General features: G+C 36.7%; 1 long non-coding RNA gene across 1 annotated transcript; it reads left to right on the top strand.

The window, feature by feature from the left end:
• On the top strand, positions 1-22698 carry LOC109144348. The gene is made up of 3 exons (XR_005601893.1): positions 1-152; positions 20037-20230; positions 22535-22698. It is a non-coding gene; the product is annotated as an uncharacterized LOC109144348 (long non-coding RNA).
• Positions 22699-27687: the final 4989 nt, after the last annotated feature.

Raw genomic sequence — 27687 nt, 5'->3', positions numbered from 1 at the left:
AAAGTTATTCAACTTCCTTTGTATTACAGCCTGGATCAAAGCCTGACCACTCCAGAAAGATAGGAGGGCTGGTCACTGGGCTGGTCACAAGGACTTGGATAATTCTTTTCAATTTAGTCCTCGTTGATAACTGCTCAGAAACGCCGGTACAGGTAAGGATTTGGAAGTTTTACTATAGTTTTTTATTGTGCATCAGGAAAGACCACTCTGAACTTGGTATGAGGTATGAGGGATTTCACTTGTTTCCATACATCTGAGTCTGTCTTGCGTATGTACAAGACCAAAGTCAGACAAGTTTTATCAAATGAATCCACCCTGGCATCCATGAATGCAAGTATCGTCCTTTTCCAGAAGAGGCATTGCTTTTTTAATTTCCAGTTCTCTAAGACTTCTAACTATTTTTTTATCCCCTCTGCATTTCAAAGATGCTTATATAACAGGTACTTTCCCACACTGGCCTTAAAAGCCCTTATTCTCTTTCTTTCATTATTTCAACAGACTAATAGTTGTTGCAACACAGGTGACGGTAAATCAAATCAAGTTGAAATGTGGGCCTGACTCATTCTCAGACGATATATGATTTGTTTGCATTACATTATCTTGGAAACCCATAAGCAATGTGCGCTAACTACATGTCCGCACATGGCAAGAAGATAAATGCTCTTAGTCAGTAATATAAAATCTAAATAAAATTACAATCAGGTTTGGATATTAGGATAGCTTTGCAACACCCTTGGGGCATTGCTCCTATCATTAGCATTATTTGCATTAGAGTAGTGTCCAGAGATCCTGCCTATGATCAGTTTCAAATTGTGCTAGGCTCCAGAAAACGTGGGAAGAGACAAAAGTTTTGAATGCTAAATAGATAATTACAGGCAAAGAGTGGGAGAAATAAAGGATTGTTATCACCGCTACATAGAGCTCTGAGGGGTGGAGATTAAATTTTTGTTATAGTCTAAGCACAGGCACAGAGCATTGTTGGATTCCAAGTTCACCTTGCATCCAAAGATTTTGCACACAAGCCCATGTTTAGGTTCCCATTGGCTTTGTGGGAGCGCTGATAACAGTAGGAAAGATAGCTTGAGCTTGCCTTTCCCCAGCTACATCCCTACCTGCAGCATGGGCAGCTGGGAACAAGGTTGGCTTGGCTTTCTCGGCCTGAGGCAACCTCCACATATGCTGTCATGCTGTCCTGTGACACCTTCCTAGTGCTGATCCGGCAAGTTTCCCCAAGTCCTTCCCATACAGGATTATAGCCCTGCAGTGTAGGATGGATGGGCAGGTGAGCACAGGAATAGCAAGCTCAAACATCTGAATGACTGCTCAGACAACATGGGGGTGTTTTTTGTTCGGTTGATTTGTTTGTTTGGGGTTTTTTTGTTTGTTTGTGGGGTTTTATGTGGGTTTAGTTTTTCTCTCCTCTCTGGGAAGACTATGTCTTCCCTAAGGTCATCAGAAAGTCAGAGTGCAGCTAAAAACCAGACACCTGACTCCAGCATCCAGAAGTTCATCATTCAACTCTAAAGATCTACTGGAAATATAGAAGTAATCTGGTAAAAAAATAGGACAAGTGATCTTTCAATCAGTAGTGGAAGGACTCTGTTGACCTCCAGGAAGTTTCTTTTCAAGTAACATTTCAAGGAGTCCTCCATACACACTTACAAAATTTTTACAGCGATTACACAAACACCCATCACAATGCTGGGCTGATGAAAGAGGGGGTGGATGTTTATGTGCTGCTGTTTCACCCCATGTTGGCAGGGATAAGAAAATTGCAAAGTGATATGGAGAGATGCAGGTGGGAGGAGTAGACATGAATGCTTGACTATGTACTTAATTAAGCAACGCTGGCCACATCAAATTGTAATGAAATATGTGTCTATCTCCAGTATGTTTCTGGTCCCAGGCAGTACATTGGGTACCTGCCTCTGAATGGACTGTGAGGAAGATATTTTCAAACACAGAAATGTTGACTATCCAGAAGAGCGGGATGGTTACCTGGTTTTGCCTTTGAAGACTATATATGATCAGTTAAGATCACAATCTCACCAAGTGATCCAGTCACTCGCAGAAGTAATTGTGCTTAGATGAATGAGGCAGCAGGCAGGAGTAAGGCTTGTAGACCTAGACCTAAAATAAAACCCTTGGCACTCCAGGAGAGCAAGTTATTTCATCCTGTTTAAGTGCTTTAACAAGAATGTAAACATTTTTTTTTCTTAAACATGATAGGAACTTTAGTTATTATTTTTCAAAACTAATATTATTGTTTTTCTATAACTTCTATTTTTCTGTAATTCTAGGGGCTCATGTCTAATCCCATATGTAACGTTTATTAGATGTAATATTTTATCTCTTGGATTCAGTGTCTGACACTATCATTTTGTTCTTATTTCAATAAAAGTCTTTTCCTCCTCCTCACTTTGTCAGAATCTACCAGTTTTCTTTATCACAGTAGAAAGTTAGAAAGATTCCTCCCTAAAAGACAAAAATGGACCGTATGTGTCTTCTCCTTAATTCAATTTGTATCATAAAATCCAGACCAAATAAAGTAACTTCATAACTTCAAACTGCTAGAATTGAGCTGGGATTGTTTTGTTTGTTGCTTATTTTTAATATATGGGCATGAAGTCTCAGTAAATCTGCAGCTCATTGGCTTCTACCTTTAGCCTTGTGAACACAGAATGAACAATACCGAATGCTCATGTGATTTCTGGTTTTCTTTGGGAATTCACTGTCTGTGTACTTTAATCAAGTGGAAATACATAGAAACCATTCCAATTTTCAGCTGACAAAAGGACAGTATTAGTTATTTGGTGAGAACTCTATGGATAAAAATTCCACGTGGATTTTCCTGGGTTTTGTAAATTTATTAAAAAATAATATATTCTATACACAATTAGACCATGAAAGTTAAAAGAGCTAGTAAAGTACTTTATTGCGTATGTGAAATCATCTAGGAAATACAAGCATTTTCATATAATTTTAACTATTGTATAATATGTAAGACACTGAAGGCATCTGAAACCTTGGTAGCCAGACCCAGAAAAGGCTCCCCCTAGAAATGTGTTCCTTGCATACCATCATCTGAACAAAGGACTTCTTTACCTCCTTTATCATATTTGTGTAGCTTTTTGCTGAATGGTCAGTCATTGTCATATGGTCATATTGTCAAATATAGAGGTTGGAAAATTCTAATCTTCTTTCGTATTCATTTTCCACATCTTGTCAACATCTGCATAGCTCACCAGTGAAGCTGCTTTTCATGCAATCCACCCAAAGGTTACAACTTATAGGTCAGGGATGGGAATTCACTTTGAAATCACCAGGCAGCTGAGCCTACATACATTACTGAGGTGACAGGTATAGCACACAATGATGAACCTTCTGTCAGTCACGGAGAGGTCACATTGGTATCAGTTGCCAACATGTCTTTCTCCCATCTTTAAAAAGAAGGAAATTAAAAAAAGACTGTGTTTTTTATTTCTTGTGGCAAATGGAAACAGAGTTGATGCTGCTCACCATTGTCAAGTGGCTGAAGATTTAGGGCCCCAGAGCTCAGGAGGTCTCCTTTAACTGTTCTGGCTGTACTCTCAGCAACAACATAAATTGCTGCCTGAACTGAGCCCCTCATAAGCTATTCCAGGAGCAACAATGACAGCCACGTTAACGTGAACTGTACTGGAAACAAACATCTCCAGCCCGGTGTCAGGAAAGCCAAAATAAGAGCATGGTATTCTCCTGTTTCATACCTACTTTTTTCCATTATAAAACCTGTAAAACAGGTCTAGTTTAAAAATTATCACTTTAACAGACTGAAATATTTTTAGTTTTGTGAATGAGGTGCCTGACTGACATGCAAGAAAGAGTAAGTTGTAACAAGAATAAAAAGAAGTATCTGAGTTCGCTAAAGGTTCACCTACAACTCTAACTTTATCATTATCATGAACAGATCAGAATACCAAATCTAAGATCAGTACTCATATCTCATTATGCCTTCTTTGTCTACTGTGTTAAAGAAATGCCAGAGCTCATCAGATAACAACAGAATATTAATATTGCAGAGGTTAAAGAATCATGGTCTCTGCAGTTATCTCAAAGTGTTTGGGCTAGTTGCTGTAAAATCTTGTTTCAAGGTCCTTAGAGGTTAATAAGATCAGTACTCTCCAGTCTTTCTGTGAGACCCCAGAAGAATCTTCCTATATTCTTCCATTTTCTCAACCTACTGAGGTACTTGAATGTTCTATGTATTTGCTCTGAACAGACAAAGACCAGCTTTTCTAAACAAGGTGGTTTGGATGACATTTTTTTGGTGTCAAAATGAAGTCCTTCTTCCACTCAAGTAAACCCCCTCAGAACAAAACAAAAAAATCATCCCTAGCATAAAACAGTGTTAATACACATAAAATAAATTGATTTTGCCAAGGCTAAATTTTTCCAGTGAAGCCTATACTTGAGAACATTCGAGTGCTCTCTTGAGTTATCTCATTGTATCAGTGTTTGCAGGACAGTACCTTGAATTTGTTTCTATCATACAAAATTGATATATAAGGAGACAGGATTTAATTGAAACAACTCTGAGGAATCTTCAATAAATCCTGTATATTTTATCAGAAAAAAAAAAAAGCATTTATAAAAGGAGAATCAAAGAGTAAAAGGAACCTTTAGGAGAGATTCTGGAATGAAATGCAACTGTAGTCTGTAATGAATATGGTTTCAGTCTATAATAAATGGTTTTTTTATTTTTGTATGTGAAGTTTTTAGAGGTAGAAGGACTGGCTCATTAAAAATATTTTTCTTTTACTTTGCATATTGGATTTTAGAAATCCATTCATACCACGGATTTGATGAAGACAAGCCATAAGTTTATGCAAAGTCTTTAGCTGCAGAAGACCCTGACCTTACAGAGGATCAACTCCTCCAGAGTGCTATTACCAAATTAATACACTTGCTTAAATAATGTAGGGCGTATGAACGCAAACTATGGAGATCTGCCTGAGGTTGTTAGCCTTCTCTCTATGTCCCCATCTCTCCTTCAATATATATGCAGCTGTCTTACTTGTCCCAGTATTTCAGCAGGGGAATGTATATAACAGGGATTGAATCCAAAGTTTCCATATAGAAAAGTCTGATGTTCAGGGTCTTCCCACCTAACTTGAGGTACTAACTGAGAATTATCTATATTAATAATGGAAACACTGTTTAAAAACAGGGATATTCATGCCTTTGTACAGATAGACACTTTTTTTTGTTTTTAATGGAAGAGATTTAGAAATTCTAAGTGAATTAAACTCTTTCAGGTGCTGATAGTACCATGTTGCCTGAAAAGTTGTCTTTTATCTTCATGTAGTGGGAAGTCCAAGTAGCCAAGTTACTTTGGGTTATCACTGCCAGGAATGGGTGATTGAGAGTATGAATTCACCCCAACAGGCTAGAAAAAGTAACAATAAATAGGTTGTCCACATCCCCATTTCAGTGGTCCTTCCCTGGGTTGTAGAATTTTCTTTTACTGTGGGGAGGTGACTTCAGCACCCTTGTCATCCACAAAGGTGATAGACAAGGATGCACACAAGGGCATAACTGTCAATACCAGTTACAGTGATGTACATCAGGAACAACACCGTTAAAGTCAAAGGGGTATAGAGGTGTAATGCTGGGGAGAACAAGCCTGTAGTTAGATCTCAGTAGGTAGGACAGCAAAAATTACTCATGTTTTCAGACAGCTAATTCATCTGTCACGTGACAATAAAAATTGCATTTAAAAAAATGAAATATTACCTTTCCTTTGTTAATTGTTGAGAAAATGTAACTCAAGAAGCAAAGCTTTAAGCTTTTATTTCAAGCTCAGTGTCCAGTCCTGTGTTGCAGATTTTGCCATGATTAAATATGAATAAAGTCCATCATATCCTTAGAATTTAGCCTTATTAAACTGACTCTCTCCTCCCATCTCAGCATCCATTAAATTATTGTTTTTCTCCTCCTCCTCGTCAGTTCCCCTAAAGATGCTATTCATTAAAATGTAGAGAATAAAATCTCTATATGTGCATTTTTGCTTATTAGCTGTGCTCGCTGCCTCATCATTTGCCAAAATCATATTTCTTGGACAAGGAGGGCAGAAACAATGTGAAATCAATCTTTTTTGCTTGGCCAGATAAACATAAGACACAATGAGAGAAAGAAAGGCACAAAGAGAGACAGATAGGGAGAAAGAAAATAAAGCAAGAAAACAGCAACCCCATCCCAGTGGTGATGGATAACTGAAGTGAACGTGTCAGGATGGTATTATGTAAATTACCAAAGCAGCTGAGCAGTGCACTGATGATTACAGAGGATGTGAACAATGTTGTGGTCCCCAGGTGCCACCATGCCTTGTTATTTTTTCTTCCCTCCAACTACCCTTGGGGTAGATTCTTCCTGACCCGAGTCCTTGAAAAAAATCATCCAAGAAATATGCTCCTAAAAACAAAAGGTTAGAGGACATCTATGACATTTCTCTAAAGCAATAACTGCGCCCTGTGTTTTGCCAGTCTAACATTCTAAAAAGTGCCTTTTCCCTACACCTCTGAAAGATTTGACTTATCAAACACCTTGATTACAGAATAAGTTCAAGGTCAAAATGATTTTAAACTGAAAAGGGAAACTGAAGGGTGAGGGACATGTATTCAACATGCATTATGCTATATTTTAAAGTTACTCTATTATTAGAAGAAACTTTTTTTCCCTCTCATTAAACATCCTGTGTATCTGTGTTTGAATTTACATGTCAATTTTTGTGTCTGTGGTTACTGGTGACTGCATTTTGTTTCTCCTTTTGGGGAGTGTTGATTTAAATAACTGTTGAGAAAGATTGCAAAGTGATAATTTGCTAATTAGCCCTCATTTGAAATGACTTTTTTAAGCTAAATGTGGGTCTGAAACTCAAAGTTACATAGTCCACTGATAAGCTCATAAATTATTGAGACAAACATCCAGACCCTCTGCAGATTTCTCAGGATTGGACCTTAGAAAATAACAAACTTCTGTTGGTTTAGGTCTTGCAAAACCCCTTGTCAACATGTCAAGGTTTTCACCCAAATGCTTCCTTGCAAACTCTATTAGAAATGAATAAAGCCTTAGAAAAATACAGAAAAATTATTCAGAAAGATTCTCATGGTCTTTAAATTATTTTGAACATGCTCCTAATTAATTTGCATTCTCTTTTCACAAATAGATGAAATTATATTTTCTTGTTAGCAACATGCATAGAACATATTTCTACTTGATTGAGGTTGATCTATATTGATTACACAAAGTGCTAGTTACAATAATCAAAGTCTCATGGAATTCAGGAAAACCTAGGCTAGTTCCTTCTGCAGAAGGAGGGTTCCTAAACACAGAAGAACCCTGTCACAGCAGCCTAGAATTCTTTGACTTGCAGATCAATTTAGATGACAAAAATTGTTTTATCTCTCCTTAAAATTTGTCAGAGCCATCCACCCCTGGTAGATCTTTATTTCTGCACAGTATCTATTGTATCAGGTCCAGTCTCATGTCTGAATTCACTGGACTCTACAATACCAACAATAAAAGACTCATTAGCCATAATGCCTTCAATAAGTGTTTCTTGGAGTGAGTAATGCAATGTCTGCACAATAGCACAGTTTGCAACTGTGCTCTGGGCAGCCTCATGGGACTAACAGGGGAAATTGGTAACTGACACTTGTACAGGTTTAAATTTGAAATTGCATTTAATTTGTATATCATTATGTAATCGAGAACATGAACCTTTAAGGCAAATATAGCAGTAAATGGGCATCCTGCTAAAAATATTTGCAATACAATAATTAATTTAATGGAATTCATGTCTCTGGAGACTATTACAAGGTCTTTTTTGTGGCAGATTGCATTTGCTCTCTTAAGATGTGTCAAGGGGGGCATTCAGTGGGTGAGGGTACATGTGAGCTGGTAGATGTGCAGAAACATTCCCTTCTGGAGAGAAAATTCTCTTTCATGGGACAGGGACAGCAAGTGTACAGTCCGTCTCAGTTCAATGGTGCTTGAAGTGGTTTCCAAGGTGGAATTTATCAGTAAGGTCAGTATGACTTCTTTGGGATTCTTTCTTGACTCCTTTTTTTGGAGCCTCTGTAGGTGTCACTGAACATGTCGTTTTGTTTAAATTCATGATGAGAAAAATAAACAAACTTGGGAGAAAAAAAGCTAGACCAACCACATAGAGAAACTTTATCATGCCAAACTTACCTCTGGTTTTTTTGTTAATATGCAGTGGTTTGGTACCCCAAGACGTCTTAAGAATGCCAGAACATAGGAATACATTTTTAATGGAAAAATTGCTTGGGAAACTTGTATCAGTTTGGATTTGAATAGATTGCTGAGCCTGATGTCTGGCTAGGCTCCTTTTACATTCCTGAATTCAATGATGTATAGTAAAATAAGCTATGACAAAACAATTGCTTCTTTCTTGGTTCTCTACTATATTTAATTCAGAATTTTTTATGCAACTTTAAAAATAGCTCCTATAGAAAGGATATAGAAAGTCTCCTTCATGTGACTTTGCCATTGCTCTATTGTGTAAGATGTCCAAAAACCCTTAAGAGCACAAGTCTTGCTAATTGTTAATTGGGACATTCAATGGGACTTGAGCACCCACTTCACTTAATTGCTTTTGAGCAGCCAACACAGCTCTGAGAAGTGGCAGACATTTGTGACCAGATTTGCTCCTATATCCTGGGTCCAATTTGTCAAGAGCAAAAACATCACTTACAAAATGCCATTGACTGTCAATTGTTCAGCTTTTCTGCAGGACCCAGACTACCTATTGCAGGAGTTCTTTTGTTCCACTTGGCTTTTCCTTAGAGAAGAAAATAGATATGGAATTTTTATAATGTTCTATTTCCTTTGTTTTAAAGCACATATTTTAATGTGATTTTTCACTCACAAAAAAAAAGGATATTTCTGGCAGTGTAATAATAACTTGCATTTGTATTGTACCTTTCATCTCAAGTGATCCCAAAGCACTTTACTAACTTAACAAGCTGAAACACACTATATTAAATGCTACACATAGGGATCACTTCACCCACCACTGAAACAACCACTTATGTGGTGAAATGAACCAACTATTTAAAGGCTCGGTTCTGCAAGGTGTTGAGCTCTATTAGCCTGATACAATGCCCACTGAAGTCAATATAAAGACTCCTAAAGATTTCATTGGGCTCTGAATTAGAATTTATTACAATCTTCCAACAAAGCATTTAGGAACATGCTTAACTTAAGCACCCGAGCAGTTCCATTGACATTAATAGAGCCTGAGATTGCTTAAAGTTGAGCTTGTGAGTTTTGAAGTAGGGCCAGGTGTCTGACTGCTGTGCAGCAGAGATTGCAGTGAGTGCATTGACACAGCAGAGAAGCAGAAAACAAGATCTGAAGAACATCCTAACTCATTAAATTCACTGCTGAAATTAGGTAGCACAATTTAAACACCCTTACCGAACACATGATCAAGATAACATGAAAGAAAAATTTTTAGTCCACTCCTCGAAACGTTTTTGCATTCGCTACATGCTAGTAAGTTTATATTATTGCCTGTGTTTTATTACCAGTGCTTTGTTATTTAGAGATCATAAAATTATGAATATTTTTTTGTTTGCAAATCATAGATTCCTCTTAATGTAATCCAGTAATTCATTACTTTTCTTCCTGCACTGTTAGCTGGATTAATAAGCATGTCCTACATTAGTTTATTAATTAAGAAATGGTAGAAAAGAGTAGGCCTATAAGCTAGAGCAAAGCATCTGGAAAGAACTATAGCAAAGCAAGTGGAGGAAAAAAATGTGGCTGCTCTGTTTAGCATTAGGCAGCTCCAAGGATGCTACTTCTCACTCCCAAAGATAGTAAGGCTTTGTGATACTAGAAAAGATAGTAAGTCCAGGTCAGAGCTGGGACAGTAATAACCCTTCTTCATAACCTGACTGCACCCTTCCATGTTAACATACTGTGAACTGAGCACAAGTGACAAAACCAATCCATCACTGCACCGCCAACACAAAGAAGAATAGAGAGGTTAACAGAAATTGATGACATCCCTGCTCGAATTTTACACTGATTCGGCCAGCTTTACGATTGAAACAGACAAAGATTTATAGTCCAAGCTAGGACGCTGGCTCTCCTTGATTGCCTTGATTTTTTTTTTATGCGCTTCTGCATATTTATTTCCAAGCTCATCACAGGCTTGTATCATTAGAATGCTGATTTGATTTTACATTCCAAGAGGAGTAGACATTATGCAGCCATTTGCATGATGTGAGAGAAATCACCATAACGGTTTGTGATATCGGCGACCAAAATGATCGGTAATGTTCACCTGCATAAGCAGGATTGTGTAATATTTTTTTTGAAATTCAGATTTTTTCCTTTTGCTTCTCCCTCTGTGAAAAAAAAAAATAAAAAGAAGGAATTATTCCATATCCTGTGGATGAGAAATTGTGTTTTGTCATGCCTCCGAGGGTTACAGTGGTATTGAGCTTTTATGAATTCGTTTGATATCAGGGCTGAGCGTTACGAGTTCCAACACAAATTTTTTTCCCCATGACATTATTACTGAAAGCTTTTATCAGTTCATTGTGACAAAAAATTGATTATTATCCTTGACACTTGATGGATAGCTTTCATAAAAGTACTTTTTTTTTCTTTAGGTTCTTTTTCTTGTGTGTGTGTGTACACCTGTAAAGTTTTCTTAGGAAGGTTCTATTTTCTGGAGAGGAAAAAAAACAAACCAAGCAACAACCACTTACTCTGTGGAGTATTCTTGAAACACTGCTATCCATGAAAAAGTTAGAAGTGAAGTGGAAATTCTGCTTCCTTACAGCTTTTTCTGCTTAAACACTAGGAAAATGTACATTCACTCATCTTAGAGATAAATTTGGATTAGTAACATAACTGTTCTATAGCCACCTGAAAAAGAGATTTTGAAGTAGTTGAGACTGAGAAATTGATAGACACTCTATAGTTAAGGTTAATTTGGGCCGCTGTCTTTGCCAGATTCTAATACCTCTTTGCAGTTGTTATATTTTATACAAATGTTCAGCAGGTGTCTGACAGAAGAACAAAGCTGCCTTTAAAGAGTTTAACTCTTGTTTATTGTGTTCTAGCAACAAGAAGCAATAGGACTTGACTCATTCTGAACAACGCCAGAAGCTGCAGCTAATGGTGATTCAATTACGGTCTCTCACAAATGGGAATATTCACCTCTGTGTGTGCATTAGTGTTGATGGGAGTTCTGTGCTTGTCTTGGGAGGAGAATATACTTTAAGAGAATGTGGAAGAACTGTTTTCTTCTGGTGGAAATGTCTGCTCTCCCTGCTTGCCATTCTCAATGATGGATTCGTAGGAGTCTTCCCAGGGACCCTCGCTGAAACAAAAGGTGGGAGGATAGTGAATTTTAGAGAAATTTATGAAGACAGAAAGTCAGCCAGAGGCCAGACCAGCCATTTGCTAGAGAAAAGGGGCTTTAGAGAAGATAAGATTAGTTATAGGAACAGATTTTAACCTTTTGAAGCAAATGCTGTTAAGTGTCATATCACTTAAGAAAAAAAAGTAGAGTTTTCTGAACAGTTTCAGACATTTGGTGGTTCTTGAGTTCAGGGAAGTCATCAGTAAACAGAAAAAAAGATTATTTAGCCTTACTGTTACTATTGCATAGATGCAAAATTGTTTCTTTTTGATGGACTGGTGTAGGGACAGTTGCCACATGTGTGAAAGAAAGGAAGAGATTACAAGAAGCCTTGGTCCAATGTATAACCCTCAGTATGTGCCTTGTCCTGAGAGAAGTGATGGAGTGGCTGCAGTCTTCTTAATTCCTTCCCCCAGACTTTCCACTTCTCTCTACTCCATAGTCTGTCCTGGGGGCAGGTTCTGGGCCAAGTTTACCAAATTGGGGCAATATAAATGTCAGTAACACTGTAGGAAAGGAAGAATTCTCCAGTGTATACTTTGCATCTGTTCTTAGAAAGAAGGATGATGTTTACAACAACAACAACAACAAAACAGGTTTTCTTACAGTAGCAATGAGAGGAAAGGAACAGCGTAATAGAAAAAAAAAGTTTAATTTAACTATGATGAACTACTTCACACATGTTAAGTTCAAGGGAATAGCAGACTGATGAATTAATCTTGGAAGACTGAAAAAACTCTGGGATTCCAGAAAAAAAATTGTTCTTGTGCCACTGCTTAAGAAGGACAAATCAGCAAACTGTCGTCTCATTAAATGGATATAGGGCAACTAAGTCAAGGTGACAGGAGATTAAATCAATGAAGAATTAAAATAATGGCACACTGTCAATCAACACAGTGTAATGAAAAAATTATCAAGTAAACTTGCTCTTTTTTGATTGAGTTTATGATTTCACTGGCAAAGATTTCTGAAGAGTATTTGATTTCTTTAGGATTTAAAAATACTACAGGTAGAGAATTCACTAAAAGTTTTCTAACTGATAGTTTTTGAAAAAGAATTCTAATGAAAAAATAATCCATTTGGTTTTTCCTATTGGATTCCATCTTTCTGTTGTGATTCAAGTCATGACCTGAGCAGCACTGTGCAAAATGACACACAATCAATCTTGTTAAGATTTATACACATAAAAAAAACATGTATGGTAAATAATGAGAAAGACAACTCTGACAAACAGCCTAGATATTACAATGATCTGGACTTGCTGCAATAAGATTTATTTTGACTTTTCAAACTGCAATATTACATACCTAGCAGTGACTGCAAGTCACAATTCCCTTCTGAAGGAGAAACTAATTTTGAAAAGGAGCATCATAAGGAGTTAGAAATTACCAGGAGTCATATGATATAGAAAAGGATATGATCAGGAAGTTAAGAGAGCAAATAATCAGTCCTCAGTTCTATGGCCAGAAAGAGTAAGTTGATGATTAACCAATGGAATAATTTATTTAAGGATCTCATGGCTCCTCCAGTTTTTGGTGTTTTAAAAACTGAAAAGCTTTGAAAAGGTATGTTCTGTCTTACCAGCAGGCCTGGTGCAAAAGATAGGGTCATGCTGCTCCCTCCACTGCTGAGTTTAAATTATCTCGGAATTGTCAGCTTCATCAAGGTAAAATTAAAAATATGTAACTGTGAGTTTAATAAACAAAAAGATTGTGTAAACTGAGATGCCCAAATTAGGCACTGAAAGCACACAAAAGGTACTATTAGAGTACCTAAATGCCAGTTTCAGGGCCAAAGGCAAATGTTTGCAAGGTCTTCTGAGTATTCTGGTATGTAATGTTGTCACTTCCCAGTTGTATTTCAAAGAACTTTAGTTGTTTATTTTTTTCTCCTGGTACAATATTAGGATTTTATCTGCAGCTTTCAAAGGGGAGAAAAAAGCATGTTTTCTACTACTTTTTCAAGCTTAAAATAATTTTCAGACTCTGAAAACTGGAAGGTACTGCTGTTGAGCATGAAATCTTGGCTCAATTTGCCAGTGCACTCACTACATGTGATTTTTTTTCCACTGTCTGGATTGCCTTTACCTGGTGGGTTAGACCTGGCAAACAGCCAGGCTTCCACCAGCGACTCTCTCCTTCCTTCCCTCTGTTTAGAAGGACCGGGGGAGAAAATAGGATAAGAAACTTCATGTGTTGATTGAGACAGTGAGATTTCTTACCAGTTACTGTCACTGGCAAAACATATTCAACCTGAGGACAATTAATTTACTTTTCCTTTTTTTCCTAACTAAGATAGATTTTGTTAGTGAGAAACAAAAGACAAACATTAGAACACCACCTTTCCTCCCCCAGCTCTGACCACAGAGGCCATGCCCTGCAGAACCCCTACTGCCAAAGCCTTGCCCCAGAGACCCCAAACAACATAATATAAAAAAAAGTAAGCCTAACAAGCGGTTTGAAATAATGAAAGGACGACATCTAAGTTGCATGTGGATACTGCTTTTATATTTTCTGTTAATACTGTAGGAGGTACTTAAGCTAATTTTCTGCAGAAGAATGCCCTTTTAATCAAACTTGATGAGCATGATTCTCCCTCTATTTATATAGTAACTTTACAAACTTAGTTTTAAAAGGCTGATTTTAGTTTTGTAAAATCAAAATTTGTTTGGATTGTTCATTTGATTAATTTTAACCCTCTTCTAACGCAATGAAAGATCATGGTTTATTTAAATTTTATTGCAATTACTGCATTTGCAGTGAAACTGATAAAACAAACCTTTGTTTTGGTTATAGATAACATTTTATTTGAACTGAAAAGTTATTGCGGTATATATTCAAGTAAATATCATAGAGCATAATATAAGGTTCTTATCTGGATCTTACTGTCAACAATCTATTAGTTGTAATGAATCTACTAAGAAACTATTGTACTCTCCATATTAGAAATGCGTGGAGGCTGGAATATCTGCCATATAAGGGTTTTTCAGGAATTTTAAAATTTGTCTGCCAGCAAGAGTTATTTCACAGAAAAGAAAATGATGGTAGAGCAAAGGAGGGGAAGTTTGGGTCATTCAGATATCTTGCTTCAGAAAATTAGAAGGATTTGTTTTGATTTCAATGCTTGAGTCTTTGTTCTATTAGAGCACTTGTCATTCTGTTATGATTATAATTTGGCAAATTATTTCTAATTGAAAAGTCAGCTTCCATGAAGAAATGAAATTTCTAAAATAACCTAAAACCCAGGCATTTTAAAACTGTCAGAAATTTTTTTTATATTTGCAAGTGAAATCCTAGAAAAATCAATCCCATTTCACAAAGCACTTCTGGTAGCAATATTTTCCAATGAACTGTAAATCAATCAACTTTTCTCTTAATGCTTCTAGTCTTACTCTCACAAATTTCTCTATTTTGCCTTATCAGTTGCCAGTTTGGTTCATTTTGCAGACAAAGCACTAAGTTTAAGAAGTAGGTTTTAGATTTAGGCATAAATATAGAACTGAACACAATATTTAAATTATTTACAAATTCAAGTGGGCTTTTAAATTCAAAGGCAGTTAAACAAGGATTTGGGAGAAATTAGCTAGTAGGATAAATGTAAGTCATGGATTGACAAAATGATGTTACTTTACACTTATTCTGATTTCTGTTCAGATCAAAAGCAGGCACATATAGGAAGATACCAACAGCCTGAAATATTTGTAGTACTTTCTATGAGAGGAATAATTATTTTTTTCTCATGAATAAAAGTAAATCAAGTTTAAACTGTGAAGTTGGAGACTATCTGGAGAGAAAGAATAATAAACTAAAAATAAATTGCTCTCCATTGTTGTGAGTGAATTATGCACATTACTCCAAACAGATTTTGTTGAGGTGATTTAGCCATAATCCACTTGTTTTGTGCTTGCATGCCTAAATTTTATGTATCATTTGTACAAAGATGAATAAAAGCCTGTTTCAGAGATATAAATATGCATATGCAAAGCCAAGTACAGTAAGATTGAATCATCTCCATATATTCTGTAACAGGAAAATAAAAAAGATGACAGGGAGCATCAAATTACCTTATTTTACTAGCTTTTTCCTCAAACACATTTTTAAAAGTACAAAACAATATAATTTGTTGTGGCATGCTGCTCCCTCTGTTGCTATTAAGCTATCCAGGTGATGCTCTCTTGGGAATCCACTCTGAACAGAGGCCTAATTCAAGACTAGATCACAACATCTGCACCAGATAGAATTTGTCATCTTCTGTCTTCAAACCCATTGGCTGTTGCTTAGCAACTGGTCAATCTCACAGAGTATTTGCCATGACAAATTAGTAGTGTTGTTACCATGACAACCAGCTTTGTTACTTAATTAAATTGATTTGAATCAGAATTGGCTTTCGGGGAAACAAGTGTGTTGTGTGAAGTAGTAAACATGAGCTTGCAGCTAAACCATTCATGCTTTGATGTAGTAGTCCCTAAAATCAACACCATCAGGATGAAATCCACAATCAAATCCTGAAATCACTGTGGACAGACTTACTTAAGATTTTAATTTTCTTTTCCAGATTTTTTTAGAGCATTCTGGATATATTTAGCAACGGTCAAAAAAAAAAAAGAACCCAAAACCCAGGCTGCTCCAATTTCTTGATTAATGCTTGACAGTGTAAGTAGGGAAGTTACTGCTCTTTAGCAACTGATTGTGGAGCCATGTTTCATGTGTCACTGGAAATTCCACAGCTTCGCACACAGAAAAGGAAAAGAAATCAGATTATGTGGGGTAAAGAGCTAGGAATGGAATTTCTTGACATTCTTTCTATTTCTTCTCCAGTGGCGTCTTGGCTTCTACTTTGAAAGTCTCAGTTTTCACCATAATATGGGACTCTGACTGGCTTGAGGAAGTGAGGGAAATCCCTTCTTTTGATACTTAGGGTCCAGGCAGCACAAAATTAAAATAAGGCAAGCTAGAAATTCAGATTTCACACTACTGGCAAATTTCTTTTAACAGAAACACCTACACACTTTTTAATTATGTTTTCTACCCTTCTTATCCTCTTTGCAGACTGACAGAGGCACAGGATTAGCATATTTATGTCATACATATATTTAATGAATGAAACCTACACTTTAAGTATGAGCACATCTGTTGCAGGCTTCAGATATGCAATCTCACGTTTTTTCAGTTTATCTCTATTTTATCACCTGCAATGTATGGGTGCCTGCTTTTGCTGTCCTTCCTGATCTTCTTGCAAATTTAACTGCACAACTCAAGTTGCATTTTCCTTATAAAATATTAAATTAACTGCTTGGAATGATTTGAAATTTCTCATTATGTGTGACTGATTTAAAACTCGAATGTGCTGTTTTGCATGGATGTTCCAAAGCTTAAGCCTATGTAAACAATAAATGGGAAACATCAACCAAGTGGTGACTCACAAGGGAAACTGCAAAATGTTGACAAATTCTAAATTGCAAGGTGCTGTGTGGCCTTGCTACATCGCTTGTGTGCTATCTGTATTTCACACTGCTATCATTAGAATATGCAGACTGCGTACTGAATTTCTCTGAAGTAGATTTTTTATTTCTTTAGACATTATTAGCAGAGTCTCACTTTTTTAATGCACTTGTTTTGAGAATTTGTCTTTGTTCAGAAGCTTCTGGAAAAATAAATCATTTACAAGAAAGAAGAAGCATTTACATACGTACCACTAGCAAAACCGTCTATCTTTCACACCTCTGAATGAATTCATACAAAGCATTTTTCTCCTTTAGATTGTTTTCACAAAACTTAGTAATTGCAACACCTGATTTACAGCAGTTTAGATATAAGTTTCAAATATTTAAATGTCTTCTCCTTGTAAATATTATACATTATATGTGTTACCCTGATACAGAGATTTCATCTTCAAAAATCCTGTAGAAATGTTATATGGTTCTTCTCATACTTAAAGCAGAATTAATAATAGGAATTGACATCTTTATTACACAGAGAGGGAAAATTCAGAGGAAAAAAATAAGTCATCGTCAAAAGTTCAGAACTCAGAATCACTGTTCACACATCTGTAACACACGTCAATGTTAGGCTTCAAGTTTTGACCAGCTAAAATTTTTATACAATAAAGTAACTCTAAAAGCTGATTTATAAGTTTGAAGTTTTTTATTACAGGTCCCTTTATAATTTTTGTGGGGTTCTAACTGAAAGGAAAAATTGACTATTAGAAGAAAAATAAATTCTAATATATGTTTTTTGATAGATTTCATTTGTATTTATCTAGTTCTGACTATTGAAACAATGTCAGAAACAAGTTATTTTCTGAAAAACGCTTATCAATGTTAATAAGAGAAAAATCTAAAGAACTAAAGTGGAGAGAAAACGTGGAGTAAAATTTTGCTCAAAGGATAGATGCAAGTGTGAAACAGGGTGGTATTTCAGACTATCCACAATTTGTGCAGTTAATTGAGAGAAGCTGAAAAGTCATGCGTAAGTCAGGAACAGAACAGTTTAGGAAAAAGAAGGAGAAAAGGTATTATCTTTTTTCATGCATCAGTGAGCAGAGGGGTAATATCTCATCTGTTCCATGGTTTACTACTCATTTTGGTGACCAACTGGTGACCAATCTTCTAATTAAGGTATAGTTTTTAGAAATGGAATTCATTTCTCTCCAGATGAGATGAAAAGACATGTCAGCAGTTTTTATCCATTTAAAAGAAAAAAGATAGCAGTGATGTAAATACTTGGATTCCTTCCTAAGCATACTCAGCCTTCAGAGATCATGAACTAGACAAGTATTGGGTCTTTAGCAAAGGCACAAATTTAGTAGTTGAGGAACCTGTACAAATATCATTCACAACTGCATAGGGGTTATGGGCACAGGTATAGAGTGGAAAATGACATGGGCTTTAAACATATCATTTCATTGATGTAGCTCCTCCTACCAAATAAACAGAAGAGTATTTGCACCACAGCCCTGTTGCATTGTGACAGTGTGGTCCCAGAAGCAGGCCTTCTGGTTGTGAAAAGCAGCTATTCAATGGCTCAGCCATGGCTGAAACTGAGTCCTTGGCTTCCATGGCCACTTCACAAGGAGAGGGGTTAGGTCAGTCCCAGGGCATCTCAGGCAGACAAACCATCTGACCACCAAGCCTGATGAATTATGCTGCTTGCCCTTGGGCAGAGAAGGCAGATACTTACCAGGCACTGTCCATTCCTATTTTAGTGGGCTTAAACAGACAGTAAAAATGCTGTAACTAGGCTTAGCCACAGATAATGGATGTCACAGTCTTATAATATTCTACTTTTTGATGAAATGTTTGAGGGATAAGCCAAAGTAGGAATTTATAAGTATGGCAAACAGCTTTCAGTAGTTTGTCATCACTTATTAGTCTTCTCAGTCCCTCCAAAAGAGTAAAAGGTTGGGGGCATATTTTTCTTTTCAAGGTTATTGAGTGTTTTTATATTGAAGATGAATACTTCAAAATCCTTCTATAATGATGAGCTTCACACTCCAAGAAAGAAAAATTTCTCTTTCACAAATGTTTTAATATTCTGTAGCTTACTATCCTCTTCTGATTCACTCTAGGAAATTATGGGTTAGTGATATTCTTCCTACCCATGCCTTAAGAGTAAAGGTACAATTGAGCAATTGAAAGCTTGTCCATTCTCTCCTCCATGAACAGTGACAGACCAGAACCATGCAAATATAAACAGATGCAGCAGGACTAATTCTGATTATTCTTAAAGCTGGATAGCTCTTGTAAAATTTCAGGGAATTAACTCTATGGAGCTTTGAGATTTTTATCATGAACACAAGCCGCTATTTTACAGGCACTGTATAATATAGGCACTGTACAAACAAGAGTAAAATGTTGTACAGACTTACAAGATGAAGATAAGGATATTGGTTCTGTAAGAAACGGGAATACAAGAAAACAAAGAAACATGAGAAGTCAATGTGCTATGCTTCAGTCATAGAATCATAGAACAAACTGGATTGGAAGGGACCCATCAAGATCATTTACTCCAACTCCTGACCCTGTGCAGGACACCCCAAGAGTCCCACAATATGGCTGAAAGCCTTGTCCAAACTCTGTCAGGCTTGGTGCTGTGACCACTTCCTTGGGGGGTCTGTTCCAGTGCTCAGCCACCCTTTGTGTGAAAAACCTTTTCCTGATATCTACCCTAAGCCTCCCATGACTCAGCTTCATGCTGTTTTCTCAAGTTGTTTCAGTTTCACATGATTAATATGAAATATCCTTCCTAAACATTGGTAAATGTCACTAAAAGCAAATGAGGGATACTAAATAAGTAGGAACAAGTTTGCAGGTAAGGGTATCATGGTTTAAGTTCTGGGCTAAAAAAATGCACATTTTAACAAATTGTAGAATCCCACTTGTAGAAATTGGGATATGATATTGTGAAAGCTGACAGTACCTTTAACTGTGGATGGCTAAAACAGGTTGTGTCTCATAAATTATGCAGACAGTATTTGGATGCAAGGACTAAGAAACTGTCAGAGTTGAGCCAGGTTACAAGCCCTAGTGACATGCAAGATGGTCATGAATTTGATCAAAAAGAAGAAGTAATAAAGAATTTCTTTCTTTTAGGTCTATGAAGAAAAAGAAACCCAAGATGATAGTTACATCAGTCGAAATGAATGAAGTGACCAAGACCTGTGGTTTAGAGGAAAAGAAGAATATCGAAGAGAAAGATAAGGATACCACCATAATAAGATGAAAATACCTGAAATAATAGAGCAGAGAAGAGATGAAAGGGAGGATTAGAGGAAACAGGAAAACAGGTAAGAAAAAGAGTTAAGAAAGGAGGAGGAAGACAAGATTTTAAGTGTGCAATTGATTATGCTGATGAGACAAACATGATTTTTAAATCTGATCTTTGACTAAGAACTCTTAACATCTTTGCTGAGAAGAAGATTTTCCAGTGAAGTCAGACGTAGTGATGAGTACAGGAGAATTCCAGACACATGCTCTATTTCTTTAAAAATTTGAGATGAGAAGAAAAGAATAAAAAACCTAAATTAACACCTAGGGCATTAGTGGAAAACAAGAAGATCTTAAATTTCTAAGGTAAGGAAAACAAAGACATATTTGTACACTAAGAGAGAAAACATAGGGAGTAGTGACAGAAAGTCATGGAGAATATGACAAAGTAGATGAGGAGATTCTCTAAGAAAAATTATCATTAAAACTCATAAGAGAAGGAAGTAAAAGATCAGTATGGGAAAATCATATAGTTACTCCAATATTAAATTGGAGCATAATGGAAAGATTATTGCCTGATAAGTAATCTTAGATGGTATTTTTAATTGCTTTTCAGTTTTCTACATTGTATATAGAAAATTATACTAGCTTCATAAATACCTGTGTGCCTGGGAAAAGCTTGCTAGAAATTTTTAGTGGTATAATTCAGATCATAATTTACCAAGTATTTATTAGAACAAGTTTATGAAGAAGATATAACGGTGTAAGAGAAAGCTCATCTTGGAACAGCCCTATGTCTTGACTGGAGAATCAGCAAGAACCTGGAAAAGTGATTATTTTTTCTTGTGAGACTTTACATATTAAGGATGTAAGTTAATTCTACTGATCTTCCTACTATCCTCTAACATGAAAAAAAAAAAAGCCAATATCAAAATGACACAATGCTAGGTTACAAATTCCACTTCCTACTCGCATTTCCTATTTGCAATATAAAGTGATACAGATACAAATACATATATGTAAATACATATGCATGTATGTACACACATACGATACTATAAAGATACCTTGCAAAATCTAAGAGTAGTTATCATATTTACAAAGGAAGTAAATATAACCAAGGTGACCTATTATCTTATTTTTATTTTTTATAAAATAAAATATTTTTTATATGGAGAAAAAACATTGTAGGTTTTTTCTCCCCCATGCCCACCATGCCATAAAAATGTATAGAAATTTGTAATTTCTTAATGAACTTCAAAATTTTGCATCTTTTCCTCATTCTTAACAAAGCACTTAATATTGCATTAGATCATGACAGTACATCTGAAAGCATACCTCCTTAATAGAGCAAAACAAAGGACAAAGTTAAGGTTGAATGCATTGCACTGAAAGGAAATGGTGTTGAGTGATGACAGATTCTATTGCAGTTAGGAGGGGATGTATGTTTTCATTCACAGAATCACAAGGCTGAAAATGACCTCAAGAGGTCAGTTAGTCCATCCCTCTGCCCTAAGGCAAAACCAGCTCTACCTATGTTATCCCTGACAGTTGCTTGTCTAATCCTGCTCTTAAAGGCCTCTAATGATGGAGATCCCACACTGTCTTTTTTGAATACTTCCCTGAGCTTTCTGTTAGAAGGCATTTCATAACATTTTTATGGACTATTCTTTGCCTCAGTTAAGCCTATTGCATCTTAGTCTGGTCAGAGGGGGATCTATTAATTTCCATATATTTTTTTAATTTTTCGTCTTTGGGAATTTATTTAAGGATAAATGTGATATGGGGTGCTAATTTTATGCCAAGCAGGACAGAGAAGATCCCTTAAAATATTTTGTGTCTTCACAGTTATTTTAAGAAATTATTTGGAGTCAGGAGCCTAGAGGTGAAAAGAAGGACTGATTTATAGCACTTTTTTTTCCTTTACATTCATTGAAATAAACATCTGATGAGTTGTAGGAACATAGTTAATGTACGTTAAGAGGGGAAATAATGCAGACAATATATCTTTATGTGAAATGAAACATTTGAAAACATCAAGGAAGAGGACATTGTTGAGTACTGAGTTTTGTATCCATGTCTCCAGCTGAAATCACTGCCCACTGGCAACCACAGAGAGTAGAGAGTGAAGAGCACCCAGAGGAAGGGTTATCCTTCACTGCCACACTCAACCTAAAGTGTACCAGTCGTGACCTCATACTTGATTTTTAGGTTCCTGTGGCTGTAATTATATTACAGAACCTTTCCCGTAGCACATAGCTTCTGAGCAAAGGCTTTGGAAATACTGATTTATCTAACACAATGACTTTGTAAATAGCTACTCTAAATAAGAAAGTGCTGAAGTAGCCTAAACACATTTTATTTTCCTTTCCCTTTTTTTCTAGACTCCATCACCAGTCTAAGTTCTTCATCTCATTCTTGACAATTCATTGACCACAAGAAAAATTGGCTCAAGAAGCTTCAGAAGTCACATCGTTAGCAAGAAATTACACAAAATATGACTGTACTAGCAACAGAAACTACATAAAATAAAAATGTTAAAAGTTAATGTATTTCTGGCAAATATTTCTCTCTTCTATTAAAGCAAGAAAAACCATTCCTCAAGAAAAAAATCTTTTTCCAACCATCTCTAATCAAATAATTGTGAGGAAGTTATTTACCTATTCTCTTTGGAACTGGCTGACCTGACCTTGACCAAAGGTTTTCAGTAGGGTTTTATAAAATTCTTGCATATTTACTTGTTTTGATCTTCTTTCAACTCAGACACCCCTAGATGCAAAACTCTGTATATTCCATGCACTCATGTGTTTGCACCATTTATCAAAGAGTTTGCAAAACTCTTATATTTTTTTTTCCAGATTAACACCTCTGCTTTGCAGCCACTTTCTTCAGTTACTTTTTACTCTAAATTATTTTGATTTATACAGAAATAATGAAATACAGTGAATCCCTATAAAAATGTTTCATTTAATAAAAAATTAGGAGGCAGCTCCAATTTGATGATCTCTCATTTAAAAGAAACAGACTGTAGCACCTCTGTGTAAGTAGAAGAGGAAGAGAAAGGGACAGTCTCAGAAAACTACAGTGTGTCTGGGGACTGGGATGCTTTAGATAGTGACACTAATGTTCATTCTCCAAACAAGCTGGGGGACTACTGAGTTGAGAAAGAGCACTGTTTTCCCACAGCCCAGGGGCCCCACAAACTAGCCTGATTTTTTTTCCTGCACAATCTATATACCACAATCTAATCTTGTATAGCCAACAAGATTTACTGTCATGTTTAGGACGTGTTTTAAATAGTGATTTGCCATCTCTTAAATAAATGTTGTTTGTAGCAGACAGTCTCTGGTTTAGCTTTGTTTTCCCTATCTGCCATGAGGATCCTATTTTCCCGTTAGTATGCTGACAACACAACTTCGTTAAGGCTGGTTGGTTCCATTTGCATTGGACATCTCTTCTGCATATAGATTGATGAGTTTAATCAGCGAATCAGGAGAAAGACTTGGACATCAATCAGTGTCAGTTTTCCTTCTTTCTAATTTCTGATTTGCTACTTCTAGTTATCAATGCAATAAAATGATGCCAATTTGAGATAAAGGCTAGGAAATAATGCAAAGTTAGTGTAAAATTGTCAACAGGCCCAGGAGCCCTAGTGCATTGTGATCACTGATATTTTGAAAAAGAGACACCGTATTTAACAGCCAGGAGCAATGATGACTTCATTGTTCAGAGTTCAGTAAAGAAAACATTTAGTAGTCTACTGATTAAACTATACCATAATGTCTTTTGTCTTATTAGTAGAACAAAAGTATTCCTATGGATTTCCATGGACTGCTAATGAACCAAAAGGACAGTTTGTGCCTCAAAACCCAGCCTCATCTATCTTTAGAGGTAACATACTCTGTATTGTTTCATACTGCCAGTGTACCTGGAACATCTCAAAGTATTGTTTAGTGTATCTATTTTCACAGCAAACTGAAGGAGTAGGAAATTTTTTTCTTCATTATGGACAGAGTGGTCAATTAAGGCATAATTAGACTGAATCTATACCCTCAAGATCTGAATGTTCATATTGTTCTTTAGGAAGATAATTCTGAACATTAAGAAACTAATTCTTATCAATTTGAATATAAACAAGGTTTCCAAATTCCTCTAAGTATCCGGGTCTAACTGACTTCTCAGATCCTGTGAAGGCGATGAATCAAACTACACCCCCAGGCTGATTCCAAGCATTGCACTATTCTTCCCCAATGGAAAACACCATCCAGATACACACCTTTGCCAACAGCAGATTGTTTTCCTGACTGTGGGGGGAATGGAGCAGTGTTTCCTTATTGCTAGACCACCTTTATTGTCACACTCTAGGATGAAGAGAAGTGTATAGAGCACTCCTCCCATACCTACAGGTTAGAGATGGAGAGATAAGGGAACTGGCAGAGACATCACTGCTCCTCATGCCCTAGCATGGCCATGTAGTTTTGGTCCACAGTGTGGGCCTAATTAAGGAATTAGACTAGCATCCTTTTTTACAGGGCTGTAGATTGAAAAACATTGTAGTTAGGCCAATTATGCCTATACCTCATAAAATGCTAAAAAAATTCAGCTCAAAAGCCAGCCACCCAAGAAGATAAAATGTCTCATATAATTACACACCTTGAAGTATGTTTCTGCTTTTATAAATGCTACTACATGTTCATGGAGATTTTTCTTTAGTTTACATGCTAGAAGTCTGTGGTTTTGAAGCAGTAGGTCCTGAGATTTCTCCCTCAGTATTGAATGCTTCTGATTCAGCTATTTACAGCATTTTCATTACAAGTGAAAACCACACACCTATTTGTTACATCTAGTTTGTTTTATTTTTTTAAAACCTATGGCCAAACATTGTTGCCAGAAAAATCTGAGGAAATATCCATTCAATTTTAATTTATATGCAGGCAATCACAGAATCACAGAATAGAATCACAGAATCACAGAATCACAGAATAGAATCACAGAATCCTGTGGTCAGATATGCTTAAAATGGAAACCACTTGCCTCACATATTAATTCATTCTGCAGTCTGCAATGTGGCACTGACTAAACATATACCATCTTTTTTGCTTCATACTTTGTAAAATAATTTTTCAATTTTAACTTTTTTTTTTTAAATTCTGAATGGTACATCTATTGAGAATAGTAAATCTATGATTATGAAATAATAAGGATGATGAGATGATACAACTATCTGCCAAAGCTGTATGTACTGCAAGGTAGATTTCTTGTATATTTGTATGTTTGTATTTATATACAAATATAAAAATATGGATAGGTAGATGTATGTATATGTATTTATATGAGAGTATAAAAATGCACATATATATGTATGCATATCTGAATATAAGTCTATACAGAACAGTCTCGGTACTTCATGTATTTCAATACATATATTTCAGAGAGAGTGGGAGAAGATCCAACTGGGCCTTATTTAAGAGTTATATGATCGTCCTAGTCTGGAAAGAAAATGGTATGATTTTACAAAACAAAGAAACAATAACAGAAGAATAAAGGCAACCCATCTCAAATATCAGAAAGTAAGCTATTTACTCATAGTGATAATGGTGACTGGTGATAATGGTGTCCTTTCCTGCCTATCCCAATGGCAGTAGCGAGACTTTGGTATAACAATACCTGGTATGAATAGAAGGCCTGCAGGGTTCAGAGGATTTTGTCCTCCCAGAAGAGGTTTGAAAACATGCTGAGGTGTAGGTCCATAAGACCAATGCTATCTAAACTGGAAGATTTCCACAAGTGTCCACTGCATTCCATATGCATTTATTAACCATCTCTGTAGCCACAGGAGAGTAAAATTGGAAGTTGCAGATGCATAATGATTAGACAGTTATTTTAAAATATATTCAGCATGCCAATATCACACCATCTAACAGAGCAGCAGTTCTCCAGATGCTCTGAATTCTATGTCCCAACAGCCATCAACGTTGGGTGATGGCTTTCAAGCCACCAAATTATATCTCCTATATATTCAGACTGTGCTTTGCTATCTTCTCTTAGTGCTTTTCTCATAGAAACAAAGCCAGATAGATGCTTAGGGCTCACTTCTAGAGGCACTGAGCGTTGCAAAGGCACTTAGTGTCATCTGAGATGCCCTAAAACATTCCCGCCCAGCCTCAGCTGCCACTTCAGAAAGACACAGGTCTGCGGTAGGTGCGGCATCGCATCTGACAGCCGTATGTGGATGCCTTAGGGTGTGTCAAGCAATGCTTGATGACAATGCATAGAGAACTAAATCAAACCCTCCTGGAGAATGCTGCAATAACAAGTCTTGCCACCCTAGGCAGGTACCTCAGGCAGCCAAGTCCAAAAATTTGCCCCTAGAGAGGTGAGGCAGACATTGCTGGATCCTGCTGAGTCTGTGCTGCCAGGGCTCCCATCCCCATGGATGGGGGTGGAGGGTGAGAAGCAGATGAAGACAGGCTGTCTGGATCTGCCATCTCTGTGTTGAGCCCCCAGACTGCTGCTGTAGGCCTTGTGTTGCAGTAGCCTTTTTTGACTGTCTTTGCAGTCAATGCACTGCTCAAGGGAAAAATTTTCCTTTTTCTCTTATAGCCTGCTGTGGAGACACTTATCACCCAGGCTATTCAAACTGGCTCAGGGGTCCTGTTTAAAAGCACTCAACTGCATAACATATGGGGCTGGCTGCCCTTATACCAATGCCTAATTTTAGAAAGGAAAGAGGCAGGGATTCAGAAGAGCCTATGCTTTTACTGCAGGGCAAGCTCATATTCAGCAAGCAGGATCCAAAGTCCTTGACTTGTAGAGTTGTATTTACAATTAGCTCTAATAACTGAGAAAAGACAGTTGTCCTGGAACTGACTCTGTGGGAACACCTGATCATGCAAACACAGAAGCTGAAGAAACCTCAAGGTATCTACACACACTTTTCACACCTCCCCGATTAGTGACTGGAGCCAGGCCCTTTTGCTTGTGATAGATTAATCAGACCTTCCCTCAGCCACTAACTGGATGACAATCAGGTTTTCAGGGTATGCTGAATGGAGGAAAGAATTCTCCTTCCCTACATTTTATATGTCTTTCATTTCTGGCCAAACTGTCTTTTTTTTTTCTTTCCCTTTTTTTTTTTTTTTTTAATGTGATTCATTTACTTTGTTACAGTTTCTTCTCCTTTAAATGAGCTGCATATTTTCACCCAGCATTACTAACTTCCATCAGTTTTCCACTGAAGACACAACCTTTTCGTCTTATTATAACAGCACAGCTTGCAAAGTGATAGCTAGGAATCAGATTGTGTCAGCACTCCCATTACAACCCCCCGTTTTCAGGGAGTCATTTTTAGTGTGGCCACAGAAATATACTCAGGACTTACTGCTGCTATCTAGGTTTTGTTCAAAGAGTGGATTTCCTTTTCCTCCATGCAGATGAAAACATTTGACCACTTTTAAACTCCAGGAATATAAACAAACCAGTACAGGGGAGAATGTGTCAAGTTCATGAGGCCAAGGTTACATCAGCAGTTGTCTGC

This window comes from Corvus cornix, chromosome 5 (genome assembly GCF_000738735.6).
Source record: "Corvus cornix cornix isolate S_Up_H32 chromosome 5, ASM73873v5, whole genome shotgun sequence".
Classification (NCBI taxonomy): domain Eukaryota; kingdom Metazoa; phylum Chordata; class Aves; order Passeriformes; family Corvidae; genus Corvus; species Corvus cornix.
The sequence above is the reverse complement of the archived record's forward strand: the minus strand, read 5'-3'. Positions and strand labels throughout refer to the sequence as shown.